The sequence below is a fragment of the Mirounga angustirostris genome, unplaced genomic scaffold (assembly GCF_029215605.1).
Source record: "Mirounga angustirostris isolate CCGP_5_RB_7025 unplaced genomic scaffold, mMirAng1.0.hap1 SCAF_9, whole genome shotgun sequence".
NCBI classification, from domain to species: domain Eukaryota; kingdom Metazoa; phylum Chordata; class Mammalia; order Carnivora; family Phocidae; genus Mirounga; species Mirounga angustirostris.
Window position 1 is genome coordinate 75,804,369 of NW_026991717.1, and position 26,750 is coordinate 75,831,118.

The 26,750-nt window shown below is 33.0% G+C and overlaps 1 protein-coding gene across 3 annotated transcripts in view; it reads right to left on the minus strand.

Annotated features, from left to right (window-relative positions):
- Positions 1 to 26,750, minus strand: part of NOVA1 (NOVA alternative splicing regulator 1) — a 149,413-nt gene that overhangs the window by 91,900 nt on the left and 30,763 nt on the right. The window contains exon 1 of one of the 3 annotated variants that reach the window (XM_045900643.3): positions 8,568 to 8,669. The exons of the other annotated variants lie outside the window; for them this stretch is intronic. The gene's annotated coding sequence lies outside the window, so the exon portion shown is untranslated. Of the gene's footprint in view, positions 1 to 8,567; positions 8,670 to 26,750 lie in introns of those variants that run through there. 3 annotated transcript variants of the gene reach the window in all.

Consider the following 26,750-nt stretch of genomic DNA (forward strand, 5'->3'; position numbering starts at 1 on the left):
AAATAGTATTTTTGAGAACACATTTAAAAGGTCATCTTATTTCTGTATAAGACTAACATTCACTCCAATAATTTTGCAAAACACTCTAAAAAATCAGAATAAGCATATATTCAAATTCAATAAAGTCCGAAATGACAGCACCTTCATAGTGTAAATTTCCAGAAACCAGTGATTATCTTCAAAGACTACAATGAGAAGAGGCAGAAGGGAAAAATAAGTTCTCTAGCACAGGAAACACTAAAATAGCCTGTAACAGAGTTATTCCTCTTAGGAGGCCACTGTAGCCTCTCACTAGGATAAATCAGATCCACCTGTGGGACTAGTAGTTAGGTTGAAGACTTTTGCAAGATTGCAAAAGAAGCTTACTTCCCATTTGCATTATATACCTCTAAAAGAGCTACAAAGGGACTAATGTAAAAAGCGAAGTAACCAAGACTTTGGTTAAAATTACATTCTCAAGATGGCATATTACCATATCTTTTAAATGGGATCAGAGAGAAAAAAGACTGAACTTTGTACAGTTATAGCAAGAGCCTACAAACCATTATATATACTAGCATACTGCCAGGAAAATCTGTTTTCCACATAATTAGGACCAAGCAAAGTGTTCTTAATAGATTATTCAGAATTCACTTAAAGCACTTTTCCCGGTAGTGTTAACACTAATAGGAGTATCATCAAGTTGGACTAATGTGTGATTAATTTTAACTGTGGCATTGCTCTCTGTTTTAGCAATCCATTCAAAAATTTCAAGGCTTAAATACAAGGAATCAACTACTTCACAATTAGTTGACTGAACCTAGAAAGGATTTACTGAGACTGTACTCCATGGAAAGCAGAAAGGTGAATAAAATGTGGTTCCCATCTTCAAGAAAAATTTAATATAAACAGAAAAACAAATCTAGTACACGAATCTTGGCAAGTGATAATGAACTAGAGTTTATCAATGGATATAGAATGAAGTATACTGATTCCAGATACATATTAAAAGCAAAATAATTAAGATCTAGAAATAAATAGGATGACATTCAAATCAAAGGAGAGGAGAGAGTGGTATTATTTTGACCCTGGGTGAAAAGGTATATGGTGAAGTTCTAAGCAAGAATGATTGAATTGGGAGGCAGAATGAGAATTGAGAATTAAAGATTTATTTTGTTTTCAGACATGCTGAATCTGTCATAACCTGCAGCACAGGGGAAAAACGTGGAGCTAGAATTTCAGAGAGAAGCATAAAAAAGAAATATCAATTAATGACCAATTTCCATTGCTTAAAGATTTATGTATTTATTCCAGAGAGAAAGCGAGAGAGAGGGGCAGAGAGAGAATCTCAAGCAGACTCCCTGAGGCTGAGCAAAGAGCCTGATGCCCACACCGGGCTGAATCCCAGGACCCTGAGCCAAAATCACAAGTCAGCCATTTAACCAACTGAGCCACCCAGGTGTCCCTGGCCAATTTCCTTATTATGTGCATCTATATCTGTAATATAAGGTATTTTGCATAGGAACACTACCTAGGTTTAAAAGTATAAAATGAAGAACTAGGTTTTGAAGGATTTTACTGTTTATAATATTTTTTATTCTTGAAGATTTTATTTATTTATTTGACAGAGAGACACAGTGAGAGAGGGAACACAAGCAGGGGGAGGGGGAGAAGCAGGCTTCCCACGGAGCAAGGAGCCCAATGTGGGGCTCGATCCCAGGACCCTGGGATCATGGCCTGAGCCGAAGGCAGACACTTAATGACTGAGCCACCCAGACGCCCCTATAATATTTTTTTTAACATTTTACTTGACCCACTAAAAGAGGGTACAAAAAATAAAAAGTCCTATACAAAACCACAATTGAAAAATAGAAAAGCCACTTAACAGGAAAAGAAAATGGAATAGCAAATATTTAAAAGCGAACTACATTTAAGATGGTATATTTTGAAAAACTGTATTTTTTTAACATTAATTTTCCTATTTGATAACTGGTCCATACCAGATGCTTCCTGAAAATTCTCCTGGATTTTAAGTTTTCCCAAGTATGCTCACAAAAACTTAGAAAAATAGAACTTTGTTCTTCCTAATATCAAACTTCTGTCATATAGCAATATTCACCTTAAACTAAGTGAAAAATACAATAATAATTAATTTTACTAATTTGGTAAGGTAAATAGAGTATCTGAATAACTACAGTGGTTAGGGAGTGGGGTAACTAACAGGAATAAACAGTGTTTCTTGATACCTAAAACTGAGAATCAATCACTTGGCCATCTTTTATAGTTTGTTCCTTCTTATGAAAACATGCACAAAAATCTACTGGTAAAAGCAATATGACTTCAGACAAATAATCACACAGATTACAATTCCTGGCATCCATACTTCTTGAAATTCAACTAATTCTGAAATCTGCCATATTTACTTTTTTTTTTTTCAACCTGAACCTGCTTGGAATACCTGGTTATCCTTACTTACCATAGTTATATCCATCAACTGTAATAAAACAAGGAAGAAAAATAAAGAATGCAGGGAGAAACAGAGAAAATTGAGCCAAAAACAGAACTAAAACCTAAAATGAACATGTCTAAGAATAGGTAAAGAGCAATGCCACCGGGATGAAAAAAAAAATCAGAGGCATAAAATATAATTCTTGCCCCCCTCAAATATTTTTTGAAATATGGACAGGAATAATTAAGAATGTAAGTATTAATTATTCAACAATAATTTTACAAACTTCAATCTCAGTGTTTGGAAGAGATTTATTCATTTAGCAAATAATGCATGGAGCACATAATAGAGACTAGGTGGTAAGGGGTCACCAATAAGTCAGTGGCTGTCTCAAAAATGCTCACAATCTAGTAAGAGTGACAAATGTCTAGGTAATACAATAACAATTTACACAAAGTATTTGTGAGAACACAGTAGAGAGGTATTTATTCTAACTGCAAAGAGCAATAAAGACTTCACCTAAATTGGGCATCAAAGACTGGGAAGTATTCCACCATGAGGAAAAAGTATAAAGGACATTCCAAACTTACAGAATAGCCTAACACAGGCATGGAAATACAGAAATGGATGAACATTCATAGAAATTTATAGAAATGCAAGCTGCCATTATGGCCTCAGTTTAGGTGGTGTTAACAGGATATTGAAATGGGAATTTTCTTGTTTTCTCTGTTTCAGTTAGGACCCAAAGCTGAGAACAACACATTCCAAGTACTAGAACTGAGGTAACAGATCATCTATGCAACATTTGGAAAAATGTGGCCAAAAATTGCTCAGGCATTGTTTGGTCCATCATTCACATAAAAAAATATAAGTATATATTGGAGGATAGGAGCTTATATTGTTTGAGGAAGAAATAAAGAGCGATTCACTCAGTTTGCCCTATGTCCTTTAGAATACAGGACATTTAAGGAATGACACAGGAACTGGACTTTGGCCTAAAAATAAACTAAAGGCAAGAGGTTAAGATGCCTTTAGTCTGGGACTATTACCTTAGAAATGGCCAACACTTCTGATTTTATGAAGTAAAGAATTATATTTTCCAATGGGACAGGTAAGGACTCCTGGGAAAGGAACTAGCATTGAACCATTTTTAAAGGAATTCTACAAAGACTGCAAAGGAAACAAGGTAATTCCAGAAGAAAGAGGTTCAAAGCAGTCTAGAAAGTCAGAAACTAAGGACAGTGTCAAAAGAAGACAAGCAAAGGAAGTATCAACTGCATCCAGGAATTACAACTGGGGAGTCTTTGATAAACTCAGAAAAGCAAAAGAATGTTAGATTTCCAACATACCCTTACTACCAATTAGTTCTCTATTTCTAACCTCAGACTTTGGAAGACCCAGGAGTAGTACAAGGAATAGGAGAAAAACTAAGGCAAAAAGAAATTAATACAAATGTCTACTACTTGACATGCCCCTACTCAGGCTTTTAAGCCTTCTTTGAACAAAGTTGACATAAGAAAAAAATTTCACATTGGGTGAGAGTTTGGAATTTTAATTTCTTAGCCTTTTTTTAAAATTTACCTGAAAAGTAAGTGTGTTTTGAAATGCCAGGGAGTGAGCAAAGAAAGAATTAAAGAGAGAATGCAAAGAACAAGAGAAAGAGAAGAGGAAGAGGAAGAAGAGCAAGAGCAGAGAAAAAAACACTTGAGCAGCATGTATCAAGGGGCAGAAAAGAAAATATTCAGGGTGGGATTTCAGGTACAGAGACAGGGAAGAATAAAGTAACTTTCCACTTGTACCCTAGTGAGTTCACCTCCTAATAAATGCATTAGGAGTGATAAATGGTGAGCAAAGTAGTCGATTATAAAAGGCCATAATTTTTTTAAAAAGATTTACTTATTTTAGAGAGAGAGTGGGGGGAGGGACGGAGGGAGAGAGAGAATCTCAAGCAGACTCCCCCCTGAGTGCTGAGCCCCATGTAGGGCTCCCATCTCCCTGCCCTGGGATCATGACCTGAGCCAAAATCGGGAGTCTGATCCTTAACAGACTAAGCCACCCAAGTGCCCCAAAAGGCCATAATTTTGATATGATTATTGTGGAGTTTAAAATCTTTTCTATAAATATAGAAGAATTAAAGATATTTTTTAAGGAGTACAAATCGTATGTTGTGAATTTGTTTAGGGGGACCTTAACATCTATTTGTAAAATGTTCACTCTGTTTCCTCCTGAGTTGCAGAAACTCTGTTAAGTACTGGGTAAAAGAAGTTGAAGGCAGACTCCACTCTCAACAAGTTTACAAAGGAAACAGGCACAAAGGCAGTTACAATACATGAGATATCTGCTAGAACAGGAATAAGCAAAGCCTATAGGACCATATAGAAGGGTCATCTAACAGAAGTATAAGGGATAAAGGAGGAGTAAGAAACATTTTAGTTAAGGAGAAATCTAAAAAGTGAGACCTGAAGGATGAGGTTGAATTATACAGATGATAGCGACCTATGGATAAAGGGGTGTGTGAGTGGTTGGAAAGACTGATGCAGGCAGGCAAAGGCCCAAAGAAAGCGTGATATATTCTGGGAATGGCAAAGCGTTGAGTATCACTTAATCAGTATATGCAGTTTGCAAGGAAAGAAATGAGGTTGAGGACATAAGTGGGGGGCCAGATCACATGGGCAGAATTTAGATTTTTATCATAAGATAAAAATGAGGTCCACTGAAGTTTTAGTAACACTCATTTTTTATATCCTGCATATCTGGCATATGCAAAGCACTCTTTCACATGTTTTATTGGTTTTCCTCACAACAACCCTGTGAGGTAGGTGTAATGATTTCTTATTAACAGATTAAAAAAAAAAACCCTTACAGCTGTTAAGCAATTTATACCTTATTAAATAGCTACAAAGTGGCAGTCAGGATTCCAGGCCATGCTTCAGAAAATATGTTAGGAACATTACACACACACACACACACACACACACACACTCACTTCACCTACACACATAGAAATTTCAGAGTTAAAGGCAAATTTTAAGTAATAAATGTTTGTTAACTTAGTATTAAAGATAAAGAGATTTGTGGCATAAGTAGTCCTTTATACACACTTACACTTTTAAAATTTTAAACTAATTTTATATAGGAAATATCTGCAGAATTCATAAAAAAATGGCAGGAATTAGTTCATATATAAAACAAGAATAACAAACATTGAGGTAATTACATGAATATCTCATCTTCATATAACTGGCCTGAGGTTATTTGAAAAAAAACTTCACATTTATTTAAATTCAAACTGCAAATATTGTTCTATGGATATAAATTATGTTTTGGATGATAGAAAATAACAACTGAATACTAAAGTTTATTAAATAAAGTAACTCAAATATTAACCATTTAGTATAAAAAGAATTGTCCACCTAATGTTAAATTGCAAAATCATCTCCCCATTATTCACAATAAAACATTTGAAAGTGTTTCATTTCCCTATCACATGACAAGAATCTGTTCAGACAAATTTGACAAGACAAATAGTTTTTAAGAAATCTGTTTGGGATGAATATAGAAATATGTCCCAAATTGAAAAGATAAGAGTGTATATTTTATAAAACTAAGCAGAGTAATTGAAAATTTTAAAATATGGATTGAAAGTCTATATGAAAATGTATGTTCTTTAAAATAGTTTAAATTAAGTAAAATCTACCCCTAAAATACATTTCCTTATATTTTATTTTCTCATCAATTTCACTATTTCTTCAGTTGGTGCTACATTTCTTTTTAAAGTCTCCAACTGAAAGCTAGATGTTGCCAGAACATTACTGCTAGAGGTCTAAGTACACACTATTAAGTATTAAAAATTCATTTTATCTATGTATTTGTTTCATTTTTCCTATTTCAGACAGAAGATTATACTAGGGGAAGATGAAAAAATACAGATTTCAGATTTAATTACTCTTGATTTAGTATTTCTGAATTCCAAAATTATTAAAAGAATATAAATTATATAATAAGCCCAACCACAATTCTGGTCCTCCAGAATAAGATGGAGAGCCCTCCCTGAGAATACAACCAAATAGAGATATTAAGTATCTATAAGATACTTTATGCAATGAAGATAATTTCTAAATAAACTAAAGAAATGCTCCAAATATACAGTTTAAATGACATACCAACATTTTCCTTTATTTTTGATTATACAAGTAGTACATGTTCATTAAATTCATATAATACACAAGTATATTCAATAAAAATGAAGTTTCCATCTAATTCCTTTTTCCAAATAACATACGTTGGAAGTATATTAAATATAAGATTCATATGGTTAAAAATTGAATCTATAAGTTGTTAAACTTACATCACCCACAAAAGGTCTAATATATAACAATTCTGTATAACTGAAAAATATATACTCAGATATGCACAACAGGTATGTTTTGCACTTTTTCATCAAAACAGTATATAAAGCATATGGTCTATTCTGTCAAATATAATAACTTCAGTTAATAAGATAGATGGATTAAGCAATACTTACAATTACACTGTAGAAAATGCAAAAGAACCAATTATAGCAAATCAAATATTACATATACTGATAAAATACCTTCTTGCTAGATATACATAAGTAGATTATGTCTAAACTATAGTCTTTAAAATATCAAAGTTTACTTCTTTAGTGCTTTAACTGCTGAATGGAGTATCGAGTCTAAGTAAGGAGGAAAATCTCATTAAAAAGTTAGATTTCGGTAATATTTAACTGCATTCCACTTTGAATGTAAATAAAGCCTAGTTTTTTAAAAATTTATCAGATGAATAGGATATTGAGAATTTTATTTATTCTCAAAAAAATTTATTTCAAAACAGTAGGGTAACTCCACTATAAAATTAGAGATAGTTAAAAATCTTGGTAGGAAATCAGACCTCTTCTTTTGACTCTAAAATACCATCACTTGGCATTTAATTAACACAAGTAATATTCTAACTAGAACAAAGTTACTTGCACCAAAATATCTTTTACATAATGTAAGGTACAATTCTGAATACACAGAATTCTGCCTCTGAGTTAAACAGAAAACACATAAAGAAAGGGTCTGTAGAAATAATTTCTTCCACCCACCTCATTTTACAAGTAAGTAAACTGTGGCCCAGAGAGGCTTTTATCTGCTTTCACTGAGAATCTATAGGCATAGAGATGTACACAAATATCATTCAAATTATGATATAATTTAAAGTTACCTAAAACAAATGACACTGTATTTCATATAATTAAGACTGTGAAGACTAGGAGATCCTAATTTCTTGCCATAGAAATGTCTACAGATGCACACACACACACACACACACACAAAAGGATAGTGAGTCATACTATTGACTAGAAAAGCAAAACAATGAAATATAACAATCCATATAATATTGTTTAACAATAGACAACAGCAGTTTCTAATGTTATTTTCCTATTCTATAAGGCATAAACATGCCAAACTGTTACTAAAGATAGCACTCTATAAAATGCTTTTACAAAGGGAAAAAGAAAATCATTAAAAAATGAAATGGGAGAGAAGACTAAAATATATTAAGTGAAAGTTCAAATATTTACTGTTTCTTCTCTCCCAAGTTTTGTTTCAATATGTTTAAAAAAATTCTTTTCTTTAGTGCTTCTAAAACAAAGAATCAAAACTAGGTTCATTATAAATTGGTTTTGTCACAAAGCTTTCACCCAAGAATGAAAGTATTAAGGCTAAGACATAAAACACTGTAAGCAAAGCTAATTAGGATGTTCCTATTGAATTTTAAGTTGATTTGCTACTTTAAGAACACAGCTCTAAAATCTTAGATAATACTGGTTTGGTTATTTGAAAGTATTTAAAAATAAACTGATTATTTTAAGCTTCATTAAAAGTGAAGTATTTATAAAAGCACTTTAGTTTCATATGCTTTTAAAATAAAATATTGCCAAGGAGTGCATCCATTTGTTTGTTATTCAATTCAGTACCAATCACAAATTAGATGACCTTAAAATAAAATTTAGAGCCAGGGAGAGCAGCACTAAGTTTAACTGACCTCAATACATTTTTAAATGATGCTTCCCAGTTATTTGTTACTCTCTTATTGGGTTTTCCAGTCTAGGACGGATACACAAGAAACTTACAGTCTATGTAGTACTCCTAGTCAGTTTCACTCTGCAGATGGCACAGTGGAGAAATACCTTCTGTACAGGACCATGTACAATTTCTTCTGCAGCTGTCAGCACCTAGGGGAAAGGGCGCTGTTAAACAGTTGCTGCGTTCCACCTCAGAAGTGGCTGCAATTCGGTGGTGGGTGAAGTGACTCCTGTACATATATACAGGGATGAAAAGTACTATAGAAAATGAAAATATTTAACAACAAAAGTGGCTGTCCAAAAACTGTGCCACAGCAAAACAGAATACATCATTCAGTCACAAGAGCCCCACACAGATGGGCTACCATTCATTTAAAAATTCGATGCTAAGAATGATTGAAGAAAAAAGTAGAAATACAGTTTTCAATTCACAACGTAACTATAAGTCAATGTTAAAACACATACGTTGAAAAATTAACCCCAAACATTGTCTACTGATTTATAACATTATTTCTACAGTAATTTACCTAATAAAACCAGGCAAATATATACAATAAAATTCTTCACTATGGTCAGCTAATTTAATGTTTTTTTTTAGATGATGATTCAAAGGGGAAAAAACAAAATAGATGAGGTATCAGAACTGAAGTATAAGTGACATGAAATACCTTAAAAATGTAAGGAAACCCATTCTGAAATTCTAAATCACTTTATATAAAAAAAAATTTATGAAATAACTAGTCTTCCAACAACTAGCAATGGTTAAATTTATTTTTCATATACTGGAGCCTTAAAAGTGAACTCATACAAAATGACACCTTTTCTTCTCCAGAGTCACACAGAGTTATAATCTAAACACAGTCTTCATCCTTAACCCAGATATTAATGAGTTAACTAAGTAGACAATTACTTGAATTCATTAATACAGAAAAATATTACCATCTTACTTTTACTACAACACCACCCTTTGTACATAATTTGTATTTGATGGAATTAGAAGATCAAATTAAAAAATTATTCTCTGAGAAATATCACTGAATCAATCACAAGGCTGGAAGGCACTATCTTTCTAATTTTTTTTTTTTTATCTTGAGGCTCAGCTATTATGTTTATACTATTCCAAAGAAGTAACAGTTTACATTACTTCAAAATATTCACATTTAGATTCCTGAAACAGTTTGAGGGTGCTTTGAAGCAAAGCCCAACAAATCTGACAATTAAAAAGCATCCCATCCATCAAATTTCTGAATCTCACTTGCCAAGACAGAATTTATGTATTTATTTTGGCATATACTCAGTAGAGTTAGAGATAGTTGACAATTTCCTTTCAGCTTCCTTAAATTCTTTCTAGAATAAGGCATAGTGTAAATAAATATTACTTCCCTTAAGTGACAAGCAGTAGTAGAGGAAGAAAAAAGTATAGCATCTGTCAGTCTCTTTATTAAAAGAAGACATAGATCAAAGATTCCTAATCCGGAGTGCAAGTACAGGATTTAGGTAATCTAGGAATTCTGCAAAACTGCATGCTAAAATAAAGACGTCTTATATGGGTCCACAAACACATTTTTCTAGGGCAAGTGGGCCATAAACTTTTGTGAGGTTCTCAAAAGGTTCTGTGACTTCCCTCCAAAATTTAAGAACTACTGATAAGTGAAATGAAGACACCCAATTGAGTAGGCAGCAGTAATCATTTAAATTAAATGTCTAACTCTGAGCAGCTGTTTCTTCTTTTGTACTATGAGTAACAGATACAGGGATATTTCAACAACTAAATGAAGTAATCCACATAAATACATGGTACAAAACCTGACCTATTATTATCAGTAATAGTAATAATTGTTCAAAAAAGCTATCTCAAACAACTAAAACTTCCTTATAGGGTCCCCTCTTTGTTTATTGCTACGTAACTTCATATTAGTTTTATTTAGCTGTGTCTTCTACTTTTATTTAGCTCTATCTTCTAAAAGAGACCAATATCACAAGCTATATATTTCTATATTATTTTAGATACAAAAATGCTAAATACAAGTTTTGGAACACTGCTATGTATTCCTATAGTCTACATTTCCCACAAAGTCACACTGGTCCTTTCTATGACTTTGTACTTACTTTGAACAGGCTCAGATAAGGAAAACATTTAGCTCCAATTGTTTATATGAAATAATTTCATTTCCTTTATCAGTCTCTCCTCTCATTCTCACAATATACAAACGGGGCGCCTGGTGGCTTAGTCGGTTAAGTGTCTGCCTTCAGCTCAGGTCATGATCCCAGAGTCCTGGGATAGAGCCCTGCATAGGGTTCCTTGCTCAGTGGGGAGCCTGCTTCTCCCTCTGCCTGCCGCTCCCCCAGCTTTGCTCTCTCTCTTGCTCTCTCTGTCAAATAAATAAATAAAATATTTAAAAAAAACCCTAAATTTGACGAACCTATTAAGGGATCACATTTTCTGAAGAGGTTCTACAAGTAATACTCTCACTTTCATAAATCATTTTCCCTATTCCTTTCAATGTGTCTTTCTGAGGGTAAACGATTCAATATACATTCATACATGTATATCCTTTAAAAAAATCTGTGAGTTATGACATCTGTAGGTTATCCATACCCTTAAAATAAATTCACAATATTATAAAGAGCATTACAAAATAGTGTTTATGGTGTTCTTCAAGATTGTGGCAACTTTTAAATACTCATCAAAAATGACAAATGAACTTTTACCATGAATTAAAGATTCTCAGTGAAGAAATTGAAAGGTTTGCTTATGTATTTACAAATTAGCAGGATACAATGCAACTAAGTAGTTAGTTCCCAATCATTTCAAATGGAAAAAACCTTTTCTAGAGTCTTCTCACATAGGAGTTAGATTTTATGTATTCACACACTAATAAAATATATAGCAGTAAGACAAAAAGGAAAAAGCCTTTAAATAAAGGTATAGGAGTAAGAGAGAAGCATATTAAAGCATTCAGGGCAACACAAAGAATAGGAGTAGAATATACAGTATATGTAGAGATCAGTGAGGAGAAGGACAATAGGCACAGGCCCAATTAGGCTAAAGAATTTTAGAATATTTTATTCCAAAGGGTGGCATCTTCAGAAGCATTTTACAAAAATCACGCTAGCAGCAGCATGGAAGATGAACTGAGGTATAGATGGTTCAACTGGGATGACAACAATGGGAATATATAATTAGGAATAACAAAAAAATATATATATAAAACAAAAGTGTGCTACTATGTAAAAACACTGAAGAGTAAAAATTGTGAGATAAGTCCAAGCTATTTCTAAAGTTTGAGTATAGAAACTAGCATTCCTTCATTCCTTTATTCACTCAACAAAAAAATTGTCTACTAGGAGTCAGGTTCTATTTAAGACAGTAAGTAAAGCACTGAACAAAGGAGTCAATAACTTGCCCTTTCAAAGATTACTGGCTAATGAAGGAGACAGATGATAAATAAACTATTAGATTATAATAAAATGTATGGAAATGCTTCAGGTATAAACCAAAAAAAAAAAAAAAAAACAACCAAGTAATAGGAACAGACTGACAAACTATTTTAACAGAGTAGTCAGAGATAACCTAAGGAAGCAGCATTATGTGAACAAAGAATGAAATGACATGAGTCCACAGACTATCTGGGATAAGAACACTACACAGAAAAGAACAATTAGAGCAAAGTTCTGAGACAGGAACAAGTGATCAAAATTTTAACCTGTGTCAGATCATATAGAACCTTGTAGACCATACATAAGGCCTTTTAGGCTTTTAGGACTATTAGGAGAAAAAAAAAAAAAGCTCTTATAGAAAGTGACTGTAGTATTTTGACTGGGGGAGTGATAGAACCTGTTTAATCTTTTGTAAGGATCACAGGAGCTGCAGTGGTGGAACTGATGGTAGCCAGCAAGAATGGAAATGCACAGTGCCCTCTTATCCACAGTTTCACTTTCTGCAGTTTCAAGTACCCTTGGTCAACTGCTGTCCAGAAGCATATGATCCTCCTTCCAACATATCAGAAAGTTAACAGTAGCCTAACGCTACATCACGATGCCTGTCCCTAACCTTATCTCGTCACATAGGTGTTTTATCATCTCACATCACAAGAGGGTTGAGCTCAGTACAATAAAATATTTTGAGACAGACCACATTCACATAATTTTTATTATAGCATACCATTTTAATTGCACAATTTTATTATTAGTTATTGTTGTTAATCTCTTACTGTGTCTAATTTCTAAATTAAACTTTGTCATAGCTGTGTATGTATAGGAAAAAGCAGTATACATAGGGTTCAGTTACTATCTGTGGTTTCAGGCATCCACTAGGGGTCATAGAAGATATTCTCCTTGTTGGTACTACTGTACTAGCAAGACTATGGTAAAATTTACATAACAATATGAGGTGGGATTGGTAATTAGAACTCAAGACTAAGTACAAAAAAATCATCAATCACATACTTAACATTCAGAACTCAGACCAAACATGTGAGAACCAACTACTCCTCCATAACTGAAACGTTTACTTTCCTCAGTTCCTTTTTACCCCAGAACCGCCTACCCTTGTCTCATTTTGAGTGAGTCAACCAACTTGAGGGTTTGCTTCACTGTCTTAATGTAGTTGGACTGTGTTGTTGTCAAAAAATCCAAATCTAGTAAGAGGAGGTCCAAAAGACTGGCAAGAGGGAAGACTGTTATCTCTCAGTTGGACTTCTGCTTGCATTTGCACTTGCTTACCATCCCATGCCCATTCCCTTTCCCCAGGTTTATTTGAGGAGAGGGGAGAAAAAAACCCTCAAATTTGGAAAGCAGGGTAGAGCAAACCAGAGTCACTATCTGTAATAGCAAAGAGTGTCATGACTGTGAAAGTAGCTGAGCTTGAGCCTCCAGACAATGGGGATCCCAGCAGACAGAAGCTGTGAGTACACTGGAGATGTAGAAACTGAGAAAGAGTAGAGGACAAGCCAGAACTGGATAGTGTGACACTCCAAAGATATCTTACCCCCAAAGCAAGTTTTACACATGTGCTGCATCAGAAAGCGAGGCTTTGTCTCTTTTTCCCCATAGAAGGCATACGGTCTAGTCAGTGTTCAGCAGAGGGGCAGAAATAGAAAAATAGAAAAACAAAAGTTCTCCCCTTTCCATCTCTCTCCTCTAGTATCAGAACCCAGGAGGATAAAAAGGAATTTAAATGAAAAAGCAGATTACTCTCCACTCACTGGAGTGAACAGACTGAATGACTAGATATAACTCTTTCTATACTCCAATCTCCCAGAAAAGCCTAAGTGGCACTGAGTAGAAGGGGGGAAAATCTGAGTTTTAAACTGGGCTATGAGGTTAAAATTCAAACTAGTCAGATGAAACTGACTTCAGCAGATTAAAGTCAGATTAAACTGATTTTCTAAAGTGTCCAAAAAGCTATGACATTTTCTTGAGATGAGTAAAGAAACAAAGTGACTTGACCAATCATAAACAAAGGTGCTACTGGAGAAAAATCAAACAGTTCCATGTTTCCATCCCGACTTAATTCTCCATCTCAATTCATATTGTATTATGAAATGCTTAGCACCAATGAGCTAGTAAGTGATTTTGACTTTTTAGTTCTCTAAAATATCTGCCAATATCAGGCTAAATGACTGCATTATCAGTCCTACTTCTTATTCTTAAGAACACCTGGTAATGACATAACTATAGGCATTTTATAAGGACTTCCTTAGATTTTCCCCTTATATAAAAGTTAAATACTTCAAACATTTATAAATAATTTTAGATCTTATTACAAAAACTAACAAATACCAGGTTATATAGAAGCTAAAAAGTAAACTCTCCTAAATAAGACCCCAAATTTAAAAGCTTGGAGAACAAAAAGGCTCTAGTGAAGGAAAAAGCAAAAAACAAAAGAAAAAAAATTAGAATGTTTATTGTTGTAAAGGAATACTTTCAACATTCACAGTGGAGCAATCTAAAACACAATTTTAGAGAATATTCTGTTCTGACTCATAGCTTAATAACTTAGGACTTTCCCTCAAACTGAATCATGTTCTTTCCAGTCATTTAGTATTTAATATATAATGGGAATTCCCTAAAAACTCAGATATATCCTTTAAAATAAATTAAGGAATATGAGCATTTTACATGACTAAATTATACATAACCTCATCTCTGTTTAAATTTCACATTTTTAGAGAATTCAGGATCCTATTACATTGATGTTATAACACTTTATGTAAAGTTCCCATTTATTTTATAGTCATTCATCATCCTAAATTATGCCATGTATATTCAACATATATTTTATCAGTCAGTCCTTCTCAGAGATACAACATAATGAAAAGAAAATAATGTGAGTCAAAATTACAAAACTAAGTTGTATATTTGTACCTTTTTTCTAGTTTATTTTTTAACAGGATATAAGAATACATATTGTTATAAATTAAATTGCAAAGTAAGGAAAATCATATAAACTCAAGTCATCCAAACTCACACGTTAATTCACTGTTAGTAAATATTAGCCAGACTGTCAACACAATATTAAGGGGGAAGAACATAGTTGGAAGACTGATACTACCTAACTTCAAGACTTACTAAAAAGCCACAGTAATCAGGACCGTGTGGTCAAAGAACAAATGGATCAATGGAAGAGAACAGAAATAAATGCAAACAGATATAATCAACTGATCTTTGACAAAGGAGCAAACAAAATTCAATGAAGAAAGGATAGCATTTTCAACAAAGGATGCTGGCACACCTGGACACACACAGGCAAAAAAAAAGATTCTGGATGTAGATAATAAAACTTTCATAAAAATTAGCTCAAAGTGAATCAAGACAAAGCAATAAAACTCCTAGAATATAACATAGGAGAAAATCTTGGTGACTTTGGGATTGACAATGACTTTTTAGATACAACACCAAAACCATAATCCATAGAAGAAAAAAACTAAATTGGAATTCATTAAAATTAAAAACTTCTTCTCTGCAAAAAAAAAGTTAACAGAATTAAAAAACAAGCCACAGGTGGAAGGAAGTGTGCAAAACACACATCCAAATATACAAAAAAAAACAAATATACAAAGAACTTTTAAAATCCACCAATGAGTAAACAACAAAAAAATGGGCAAAAGATCTTAACAGATATCTCACCAAAGATATCTTACATATGGCATGTAAGCATATGAAAAGATGTTAAACATCGGATGTATATTAGCTGTTAGGGCTGCCATAACAATGTACCACAAACCAGATGGCTTAAGCAATAGAAATTAATTATCTCATAATTTTGGAGGCTAGAAGTCCAAAATCAAGGTGTTAGCAGGATTGGTTCCTTCTAAGGGCTGTGAGGGAAGGATCAGATTCCAGGCCTCTTTTATAGATGGCAGTCTTCATATTTCCATGGAATTCTTCCTGTATGCTTATCTCTGCATCCAAATTTTCCCTTTTTATAAGGACACCAGACATATTGGATTAGGACCCATGGCAATAACTTCACTTTAACTTTATTAATTCTGTGAAGACCCTATCTCCAAATAAGATCACATTTCAAGGTACTGGGGTTCAGGACTTCAAAATATGAATTTGGGTTGGGGGACATAATTCAACTCAGAACAGTATGTCATTAGGGAATTACAAATTAAAAAAAACAATGAGATACTACTACACACCTATTAGAATGGCTAAAATCCGAAACACAGATATCAGCAAATGCTAACAAGGATGTAGAGCAACAGAAACTCTTATTCATTGCTAGTGGAATGAAAAGTGGTTCAGTCATTCTGGAAAACATTTGGCAGTTTCTTTCAAACTAAACATACTCTTAGCACATGAGCTAGCAATCACACTCTTTGGTATTTACACAAATGGGTTAAAAACTCAGGTCCACACAAAAATCTACACACAAATACTTATAGCAGCTTTCTTCATAACTGCCAAAGCTTAGAAGCAACCAAGATGTTCTTCAACAGGTGAATGAATTAACAAACTGTGGTATATCCATATTACAGAACATAATTCAGTGATATAAAGAAATGAGCTATCATAGCATCAAAAGACAAAAAAAAAATCTTAAATGCATATTACAAAATGAAAAAAAAGCCAATCTGTATGATTTCAAATATATGACATTCTGGAAAAGGCAAAACTATAAAAGCCAGTAAAACAATCAGTGATTGCCAGAAATGCATGGGGAGGGAGGGATGAATAGGTGGAACACAGAGGGTATTTAGGGCAGTTAAATTGTTCTGTATGATACTGTAATAGTGGATACAGATCACTATATATTTGTAAAAACACAAAGTGAATTCTAATGGAAACTATGAACTTCAGTTACTAATGTATCAATACTGGTACATAAATTGTAACAACTGTATCCCATTAATGCAAGCTGTTAATAATAGGAGAAACAGTATTCTGGGGGTACAGGAAAGGTAGGGGCAAAAAAGGGTAAATGGCAACTCCTGACTTTCTACTCAATATTCTGCAAACCTAAAACTGCTCTAAAGTATGAAGTCTGATAATTAAAAAAAGAAAAGTGGCTGTTATATTAAGACGATTTAGAAGTGAAAGGTTTAGGATAATTACATGGAAATAGAAATAGGCCTAAAAATCTATCATGCAAATGATGACAATATTTTTTCAGCAATTGTCATGGAAGTAAATTATGCAAGAGATACATTATATCTAATTTTAAAACATGTGACGAGTGCAATGCAGGTAGAGAAACAATGGTAACATTGTTATGATGGCTGATATGCAAATGAGCTTATCAAGGTAAAACTTTTTTGTTCCTCATTTTTCCACTGACATTCTTTTGTAAGGCTATTTTTTTATAGTCTTACCAAAAAACATTCTCATTCTGAAGCTTCTTTTTCAAGTTACTGCACTTGAAATGGAGCACAGTGAAGGAGCATAAGCATTTCATGTATTTAAAGTAAGAAATAAATTTAAACATACGGCTAACCAAACTTGCTTTCATCACACGCAAGTAACATTTCCAGTTTGTAGGATCTCCGCACATATTAAGCTATATGTTTATAAAGGTAACTTATGCCACAAAACTCAATAGAATTGTAATCTATATATAGGAAAGCTGTATCTGGGAAACAAGGTTTAAATAGGCCAAGACATTTTGTTAGATTTAATGTGCTATTTTAATTTCAGAAACCCAGATAATGCCATGGATATAACAGTATCAAGAGTTTGAGGTTATTATTTTTAAAAATATCCATGCTATACTTACTTTAATCATTCTAAAATTTCCTAGCTTACCTGATGATACGAGGATGAAACTAGGTGATATTGTCTCAGCAAATTGAAATAGAAAACTTCTGACTAAAAGAATGCAAGAATAAGTTTTTCCTCCCTGCCTACATATTTCACGTCTTACTTGGACACAAGAGAAAATTTATATGGACAAGGGAATTTTAAATTAACTGTGACATGAATTTTCACCAAGAGGGAATTAGTTCTCTACCCTTTAAAATTTTTTTTAAAAAAGTTATTTTTCTAAAGTGTATAGATCTGTAGATCTATCTATACCTCTATGCAATCATTATTCTATTTATTTTTAAATACTCTTCAGTAACATATGACTCTAATGCATCTTTCATAAAATGAGAAATAACCATCAAGTTTAGGAAAATATAAAATATGCTGGTAGCTGTATTAAAGAGAATAATTAGATAAAATTTGGTTTGGATCCAACAATGTGGAATTAATCTTACTCTCATCATTTATTAAATACTCTACTGGTTCCCATAATTCTGGGAAGGATACTGAATACCCATTTTTAAAAATATGGGATAACTATAAATTTAATACCATTTTTATATGATGTAAACAGGTTTATATTTGAGGCTGTCTTATTATCAATTGCTATTGACATTTCCAAATCTAAAAATCCATGAATGATATTCAAGAGAGATCATATACCAAATGTATACTTTATAGTCATACTAAAAATGAATATACTTTATCATGACTCTAAGACCATCCCCTAATTTAAAGATGCCAAAAATGTACATGAATCTCTCAGAACTCCTTATATGTCTATAATGTGTTTTATCATATTTAATAATACATGTCCTTAAATAATAATGTCCTCAAATAAAAAAGAATGAATATTAGTTTCCTTTATCACAAAGTTATAGGAATATAATATTGAAATCATTCATTGTGATAATTAGTAAAACTTTATTGAAGAATAAATTTGTTATCTATGCCAGATAAAGACACAGCACAGAGACTATCAACAAAGTGATAATCTATAACTTCCTGAGGTTTTTGGAGATAAAAATCAAGCAATAGCAGTATTTACCCAATTCATAGAAAAATGAGAATAAGGGATAAAATTGCCTCATTTTGAGATTTTATCTAATTTTTAGTACTTGGTAACTCTCTGCTAGTTGCCTATCCTAGAATATTCTATTAGTATAACATGGTAGTTATGAGAGACCTTTGGGGCAGACTGTGAGCAAATCCCATCTCTGCCTCTAGTTTTACAGGCAAAATATATATAAATATATTTGCACATGTATGTATATATTTACATATGTATACACACCTTTCAAGTATATATGTATATATTAAGTAACATAATCAATGGGTCTCTATATATTTATGGATATGTATATATGCACACACACACATAAACTTATGTATGTTCCATACATACATATATGCTTTGGGCAAATCACTTTATCTCACAGGATTATTATATGAACTAATTCAGTTGATATACAGAAAGCATGCAGTTATAACTGTCCCTGGCTCGTAGTAAGTTCATATAATTATTAGCTATTATTTATTATCATTGCTGCTGCTCTACTAATGTTAAGTTTAATATCCCAGTGTTCCCAATGTTCTAAAGACTATGATTTACACATATTACATCACTCGAACAAGGTAAGTAAGTTTGGAGACTACTGCCACTAAAACAGAAAAAAAGCATGGACTTTTGAAATATACTTGGGATTTTTAGACGGAGTAAAGGAAGAATTGCGAGCAGGGAGTATCTCTTGTCACAAAATACTTTGAACTTCCTTAATTTTAAAATCTATTTGCATGTCATATGAGATTTGTGAGTAGAGATAATAGAGTTGCATCCTACCCCAAACCTTCTTTATTCTTTAACAGCAGCAGCCGACACAGGAGAATAATTTCCTGCTTTGCTGTGCTGACGGTACATCACCTAGATTCAGAAATTATATCCTCAGCAGGAAGACAATAGGTTTCTGTCTATACTGAAGAAATAGAAGGATAGAAAAATTACACAAATAGAAATGATTTATTATTATTATAAAAGAAAAACCAAACTATATTTTAGTTTTAGCTGGTGACACTCTAAGTAGAATTAAGTTTATTTCAAAGTTCAAGTGTTTGACCATAATATTCTTTAAAAATAAAAGTTTTATTTATTCATAATCTTTAAATCCTGCAAACAAACATATTTCTACTTTTCCTGAAATTTTTAAACAAAGAAAAAGTTTTAATACAATCAACTTAAACTTCTTGGTCCTCTGATTTTATTTAGTTATACCTAGTGTGTAGAACACTGTGTCCTAGTTCAGACAGTAAATTAAAAAAAAAAATTTTTAAATACCTCAGAAAAATGGTGGTAAATGATAATAGTTTATATTAATTTTGTGTCACCAGAAAAATTACTCTTCATTCAATAAGTAACTTCTATATGTACATTTGTGAATGTATCTATATGCAGCATATTTATAAACTAAGTTTTCCTCTAAATAGTCCAGTGACTTGCCTTATTTAAAGTGATTTTTAGGATGTATGTTAGTTTCAGTAACTCTAAATGTCATGAAGTCTACAGTAGTGTAGACTTCTGGTCTATAACAATAAAGGAGCAGTCTCAGTTTCTAGAAGTAAGTTCCCAGATTTAAATCTTTCTGCCATTTACTAGTCATGTGGTATTAGGCAAATTACTTATCATTTTGTCCCCTCACCTATAAAATGAGGATAATAATAGTATCTTTCTAATGGGATTTGTTTGAAGATTAAATGAAAATCTACATTAAAATACTTAGAACAAGTCTAGCACATTGTAAAGCATTTGATAAACGTTAGTTGTTATTATTAATAATAATATTACTATTATGGTTAAATATGGCAGACTCAGCACACTCCCTTCTGAAATTCCATTAACAAAAAAAAGTGCAAAACAAAAGGACAAAGAAAAAGGCAGAGAAGACAACAGCAAACAAGAAATTAAACATGCTTCCGAAAAATGAAAACCTCAGGCAGGAGACTAGTGATTCAGCACAGGAGAGGAAGCTGAAAACTAAGTGGCAGAAAAAGAGGATAATACAATCAAGATAATTTGCCTAATGGAACCCCAGAAAGGCAGAGGTAATTTTAGCAGTGATGAATACTGAGGGATTCTCTAGAAGTCTATACAGAGAACATTTTCACACACAGGCTAACTACCCTATTCCACATGTCTTTCACTTCTTCAATAGGATCAGAGGGTTGAAATGTTTGGAACAGAGATGTTCCTGACTTAGAACTAACAAGCACAACATAGATAAGAATCAAGAAACAAGGGTCAACTGGATCTGAACTGGTTCCTACATGTTAGTAGGTAGATGTAAACCATCCAGAAAGAATATTTACAGATTCACTGGGGAACATTTAAGACCCCAGAGAATAGACATATAGATACCACAATCTGGTATCTCCAAGAAAAATTCTGGCTCTTTGCTTAATCATCCTCATGAAGCCATCTAGGCAACAATTCTTGTCCCCAGACACACAGCTTCCAACCAAATCTGCAGTACCTCATTAAGGCAAGCCTTTCAAAGAAAAGTCTCCAACATCAAAGACTAAAATCAATATAAATAAAATACTCAAAGGAAATACAATACAAAGAGCAAAAGAACTCTTAAAAAATATTATCCTCATAGACATAAAAAATGGGTGATAGACACTGGGGAGGGTATGTGCTCTGGTAAGCGCTGTGAATTGTGCAAGACTGTTGAATCTCAGATCTGTACCTCTGAAACAAATAATGCAATATATGTTAAGAAAAAAAAAAAAAGAAGAAGAAGAAGGTAGCGGGAGGGGAAGAATGAAGCGGGGGAAATCGGAGGGGTAGACGAACCATGAAAGACGATGGACTCTGAAAAACAAACAGGGTTCTAGAGGGGAGGGGGGTGGGAGGATGGGTTAGCCTGGTGGTGGGTATTGAGGAGGGCACATTCTGCATGGAGCACTGGGTGTTATGCACAAACAATGAATCATGGAACACTTCATCTAAAACTAATGATGTAATGTATGAGGATTAACATAAGAATAAAAAAAAGAAAAAAAAAGAAAAAAATGATAATTACAGCCACAAAATAAGAACAATGTGCTATGTAAAAAAGAAAAGAAAAGAAAAAGAATAATCAGAGAAACAGTAAGAACATTTAGAAAATAAAAATAACTGAAATAAAATATTCAATTAAACAGAATGTCTAGAAAATGTCCTACTAAGTAGAATATAAAGAAATGAGAAAACAAAAAAAGAGAAAAGAGAATGGGAGCAATGCCTTCATAATTCTAAGGAAAAATTATTTTACAGATGACAATTATTTACATAAGCTAATATCCAATCAAAAGTGATGACGGAATGAAGATATTTTCAAGTAAGCAAACTTTTATGGCTCCTTTATCAGGAAGCACCTGAAAAATAAAACATACCTTCTGTAAAAAAAAAAAAAGAGGGAGAGAGAGAGAGGAAAAAGGGGGAGGAGGAGCATGGGATTGAGGAAATAAAGGATCTAGCACGGGAGAACAGCTAGAGAAAGTCTCAAGACGTTCACTATGTACTAGGAGTAGAAAGCAACCAATCTAGATTGAGAACATACCATTATGTAAAGAAAGGACTCCACAAAAAAAGACAAATTTGATATAATCATATTTGAGCACTGAAAGAAATTACTGATATGCATAAAACATGTTGAAACATTTAGGGGGAAAATAGTAAGTACACAAAAAATGATCAAATAAAAACAACATTAACTACTAACTGCAGAAAAAAGAAAAAGTTGTAGGAGAAAGGAGACAATTCTAATGCATCACTTCACTCAAAAAGGAGCAATATTTATAATATAATAGTGCTAATTTCATGCAAAATTATTGGGTAAGTATGTTGAGAAAATGGAGTGATTACTGTGTAAGTATATGAGAGAATGAAGTGACATAAATGTAAGAATAATCTCCAAATAATCAAAAGGGAAGTTAATACTGAAAAAATTTGGTAAATCAATAAAGAACAGTTTAAAAGTATTATTTTAAAATATGGAAATGAAATAAGAAACAGCTCCAAGAGTGCAAAGTGACTGTCTCTGGGGCATAGGACTGTGGAAGGTGGCAATCAGTGAAACAGGGGAGTGCATTACCTGGTTTTAAGTCTTTTAATACTATTTTACTTTTTAACTTTGTGCACATATTGTTTCTGTTTTTAAAATCAACATAAGAAAGTAAATTAGATAAACTGCCTATTACAAAGTGGAATAATATAGGATTGATGGCAATTTCTAAGTTTTAACATAGTAATATCTAAATTATCCAGCACCAGCACAGTTTCACATAAAAAAAATCCAGACATGAATTGAAGCTTATACCTTCAAGTGACAAAACTTTCCTTTTTTCACAATTTGTTAAAGGGATTTTTTTTTTAATTACCACACATATTCTTGAGTGATCAAGTATCATTCCTCACCTTCTTGATGATTAGGTGTTATTGTGCATACCAATTATCATACTTGCACCAGGACCTCTAGGGTAGACAGAATACTCTGTCCTGCATTATACAGCCCCAGGTCTGTCTTCTTTATAATTTTAAAATAAGAGTTTAAAAAAAAGAATAAAAGAGAATAAAATATAGAATAATGATTTTAGTTAATAAAATTGATTAGAACTTAAAAAAAATACTTAGAATGCAAAATCAAATTATCATAAAAAATTAGCAAGCACATTGTACTTACTAACTGCCAATGTCCTAAGCACTTTTCTATACATTTCAACTCTGTGAGGTAGGAAGTATTAATTTCCCCATTTTACAGATATGAAAATGAAGGCACAGAGAGGCAAAGTGACTTGAGAAGTTAATAAGTGAATGAGTTGAGATTTGAATCGAGGCAATTTGATCCCAGAGGCTGTTATCATTACTGCTATGTTCTAACTTAGCATTATAAATCTATTGAACACAATATATTGTCTTTGACTATGTGGAAAACACTTCAGAATTTTGTAAGCTCTAAAGAATATAACTATAAACTATTATTATGATCATATTACAGATATATGAAAGTGTGTTCAAAATGAATATAATGCCTGGGGTGCCTGGCTGCCTCAGTCAGAAGAGCATGCAGCTCTTGATCTCAGGGTCGTAAGTTCAAGCCCCACATTGGGTTCAGAGATTACTAAAAAATATATATAAATAAACTTAAAAAACTAATGTAATGCCAGATACCAAAAATATTCACCTTATAAATTTAAAATAAAAATTTCACCCACAAAAATTTTAAATTGACAAAACAATATATGTAAACTAAATATTTCCATCCATTGTTTGTCATTTGCTATTCTGCCCCTAAAAATAGTAGTACCACTATTATATTTGGTAAAGTCAATGAAATATAAGCAGTATAACACAGAAGAAGAAAAACATTACCTTTAAAAGAATCACAATATGAAAAGCTTATTAAATTTACCTATCTAATAACAATATTATAATGCATTGATTCTGAGACACATTTTCTTCCACATTTGTTTTCTTTCTTGGTACATAAAGTAATGGTTTATCTTACAAGCAGTGGTACTTTAGACCTAATTAAATATGGTAACTAACATTACAATACGTCAAGCACTATTCCAATTGCTTTATAAGTATTTACTAATGTAATCCTCACAACAATTCGGGAGGTAGGTATTACTACTATTCCTATTTTACATATGAGAAAACACAAACCCATATTAAGTAAATTGTTGGAGCTTACACCGGCTAATGAATGGAAGACAGAAAATTCCAAATTCAGTAGGAAATCCAGTTCCAGAGACTAGGTTTTTAAAATATTTAATAGTACTGTCACATCACTATACATAATTTGTCCCTTTCTCTAAGACCTGCTAACTTCTAATGCTTTTTTCTTCTCTAAAATTGCAACTGCTTTTAAGTAGAGCACTTTCTGTAAACAGAACCTACTGTTTCTTTGGTTGTGTAAGAATAAAGACTAAAATTAAAAGTAGAACTATTTGGTTGCCAGTGAATGAGGAGCATAAATGGGACAATTAGTCAGCATTCATTCTTCAATTCCCTGCTCAGCTGCTTCTCACCCTTTCTGTTGTAATCCCTTGGGATATAAACCCTCAATATACTTTCAGTTCTGATGGAAGATGTTTAAGCAGTGAACTGGCATACATGTGATGTAGAATAATAATTCTTTTCTAAAAACAAAAGTTCCAAAGTTTTCCCTACACAATTTCAAATTCATGCTTGAAGAAATGATATACTATAGCTACTTTATTTAATAGAGTATTGAAGGAGGAAATGTCACAAAATTTTAATTACAATTAACTTTACCAATAATTTTTATGTGGATCCAAATCATTCTTTTTGGTAAATAAGGAGAATCTCAAGCACTACTAATTAAGGTAAAAATCAAGAAGCCATTCTTACACAATTTCATAACCATTTGCTGCTTTATACTAAGACAATACCAGTTACTGAGGGCTTAGACTGCATTCTGATAAAGGTTTTACATACACCATCACTCAGTATAGCTCCGTGCAACAATACTACCATATTCATGTATATACTGGGAAACCGTAAAACAGAGAGATCAAGCAACTTTCTCAAAGATCACAGAGTTGGCAAATGATAAGGCAGAAATTCACACTCACTTCTGCCTTATTTCAAAGCCTTTGTTACTTCATATACTGAATAAGTAAGTTACTTAAATGGGTGAAAATTGTAACAAAAAACTGACAGTAACTTATCCTATTAGTATGTAATAATATAAACAATATGGTAAAAGATTATTTTAGTTACTAAAATATGTCCAACATGTATGGTTTAGTGTTTCTGTCAGATAAGAATGTTAAACCTTTCATACACATAATGTTATATGTCATTTACACCTCAACAAAAAAATTACATTAATGCACAATATGTATTTATGTATCGAAGCCCTTTTTGACAGAGTTATTTAAAAACCCTCACAATGAAATTTACTTGAAGGTTTTTGCATTACACATGAGATATGCAAGGTTGATTTCAGGCAGCGACTGTGTTTTCTTCATCACAGTATTTTTAAAAAAGTTAAACCTGGGGCGCCTGGGTGGCTCAGTTGTTAAGCGTCTGCCTTCGGCTCAGGTCAGGATCCCGGGGTCCTGGGATCGAGCCCTGCATCGGGCTCCCTGCTCAGCGGGAAGCCTGCTTCTCCCTCTCCCACTCCCCCTGCTTGTGTTCCCTCTCTCGCTGTGTCTCTCTGTCAAATAAATAAATAAAATCTTTAAAAATAATAAAAAAAAGTTAAACCTTTAAGTCCTATACCCGAATTTTAAATACATTTATGGAAAATTTTCTAAAACATATCACACATATCCCCAACTTCTTAAAATGTGAGGTACAGGGTGCCTGGGTGGCTCAGTTGGTTAAGCAACTGCCTTCGGCTCAGGTCATGATCCTGGAGTCCCGGGATGGAGTCCCACATCGGGCTCCCTGCTCAGCAGGGAGTCTGCCTCTCTCTCTGACCCTCCCCCCTCTCATGCTCTCTATCTCATTCTCTCTCTCAAATAAATAAATAAAATCTTTAAAAAAAAATGTGAGGTACACAATTTAAACATTTCCTGATGCATTAGGGTCATCACTGTGAGCGTCAGTAATTATACTGTGTGGCAAAGTAGTTAGTGTAAATAGTAAAAAATAAAACTTTTAGCTACTAAAATAATAAGCTTTTAGCTACTAAAATCAGTTGGAGTTCTGCAACTCTGTTAAGAAGTCCATGCTGAGAGAATTCACTTCTGTCTTTGGTCTCTCTGTTTTGAAAAAAACACAACAGTTGTTTGACTTTGCTCTCCATCCATACCAATTGTACCTAGACTCTTTTACTTTTGTAATAACGGAATGTTATCCTTTTTAATATCTAGGTTGCTATTTGACTTATCCTCTACCCCCAAAGCAGATGAGGTGCAACTATCCTGTGACTGGGAGTTTTACTACTTTATAGTGCTACCCTTGAAGTC